The sequence below is a fragment of the Microtus ochrogaster genome, chromosome 10, assembly GCF_000317375.1.
Source record: "Microtus ochrogaster isolate Prairie Vole_2 chromosome 10, MicOch1.0, whole genome shotgun sequence".
NCBI classification, from domain to species: Eukaryota; Metazoa; Chordata; class Mammalia; order Rodentia; family Cricetidae; genus Microtus; species Microtus ochrogaster.
In genome coordinates, this window is record NC_022016.1 from 7364854 (window position 1) to 7366697 (window position 1844).

General features: G+C 55.7%; 1 protein-coding gene across 2 annotated transcripts in view; it reads right to left on the bottom strand.

The window, feature by feature from the left end:
- Col27a1 (collagen type XXVII alpha 1 chain) overlaps window positions 1-1844 on the bottom strand; it is a 118580-nt gene that overhangs the window by 25247 nt on the left and 91489 nt on the right. The gene's annotated exons all lie outside the window — the stretch shown is intronic.

The window sequence follows — 1844 nt, forward strand, 5'->3', positions numbered from 1 at the left end:
TCAGAGTCAGTCTCCCTCCTACTCAGGTCTCGATCCTTAAAGTGCACTCAATAACTGCAACTTTAGCCAGCTCAGTCGATTGGGCCCCGTAAAGATGGAATAGGAGATCCTGGGCACGTCATCCGGAACGGCCCCTGGCAGTGTGACTGCCCACCACGGCTGCTACCACACGCTCCCGCGCAAGAATGCACCACGAAGTGCTGCGTCCACTGAAGAAGCGGCTTACTCCATGAAGGCGAGCCACCGACATGCACTCTGGACGCAGACGTCTGAGTGGCCACACCAGCCCAAGGACAAAGGCGTGACTGTAGCAGCCGGAGGCGAGAGTGGTGAAAAGCGGAGGTCAGGAAACTTTGAAAGCCTGGACTTGCTCTCCTGTCCCCAGGACGAAAGTGGCCATCCAGGCCCCAGGCCCCATCATTTCTCCAGTGGGGATCCGGATGTTTCCACTGCGAAGCTGCTGGAGCTGCCTGAATGAGCACATTCTCAGCAAGTCCTGTGATTGGCACTTCTTGTACACATAGTGCTTGCACCATTAGGTCTACTGACACCACCGCTGGGTCTGGCCAGCACCTGGTCAAGGAGGGTTGGAACAGATTCCCCTCACCACCTTTGTACCAGGAGGCGCAGAGCTGGGGCTAAGAGCAAGTAGACAAGTAGCCTACAGGGGGCGCTCTTTTATGTGCAAGGAAAACAGAAGGGCTGGCAAAGTACCTGAGGCAAAATGTTCTCTGGACCCAGGGCAACTGTGGGGAGCGCAGGGCATGAGGATCTAGCTCTGGGGTTGGGAAATTGAGACTCAGAAATGTGGAGGTGCTTATGTGAGATCTGTGGAAGGCAGGTTAGAGGGGACCTTAGGGAGGAACATGCAGTCTCTCCTTGGATGTGGCATGATCAGGTCAGCCCAGAGAAAACCTTCCTGAGGAAAAAGGCTCAGAAGGAGCCAGGAACATGGCCTGGAGGGCTCAGGTACCTGCCTGCAGCTCCGGTGAAAGCTTACAGCTCCCACAGGGCGCAGCAGTCCCCACCGAGGCACCTGCGACCCAGTGACCCTTCGCTCACAGAGACTCTGAACCCGCGCCTCCCTACTTTCCTGAGAGTCTCATTTTTTCCTCTTTTTCAGAATGGATGGGTGTGCAGTACAGCAGAGTTGAAGGGCACTCTGGGGCCAGAAAGGCCTTGGTTTGAGTATTGGATATGCAGATAGCCTTTTAACTTCTCTGAGTCTGTTTCCTTGTCTGAAGACTTTAGTATCAACGACAGAGACCAATAGAGAGCTCAGCATTGTACCTGACACCCATGAGAGGAATTCCTCAACATCGTCCCCAACACCCTGGGACTAGTTCCTCAGCATCGTACCCGACACCCCGAGACTAGTTCCTCAGCATCGTACCCGACACCCCGAGACTAGTTCCTCAGCATCGTACCCGACACCCCGAGACTAGTTCCTCAGCATCATACCCAGCACCCCGAGACTAGTTCCTCAGCATCATACCGGGCACCCCAAGACTAGTTCCTCAGCATCGTACCGGGCACCCCAAGACTAGTTTCTCAGCGTCATACCCAGCACCCCGAGACTAGTTCCTCAGCATCGTCCCCAACACCCCGAGACTAGTTCCTCAGCATCGTACCGGGCACCCCAAGACTAGTTCCTCAGCATCGTACCGGGCACCCCAAGACTAGTTCCTCAGCATCGTACCGGGCACCCCGAGACTAGTTCCTCAGCATCGTACCCGACACCCCGAGACTAGTTCCTCAGTATCGTACCGGGTACCCTGAGACTAGCTCCTCAGCATCGTACCCAACACCCCGAGACTAGTTCCTCAGCATCGTACCGGGCACCC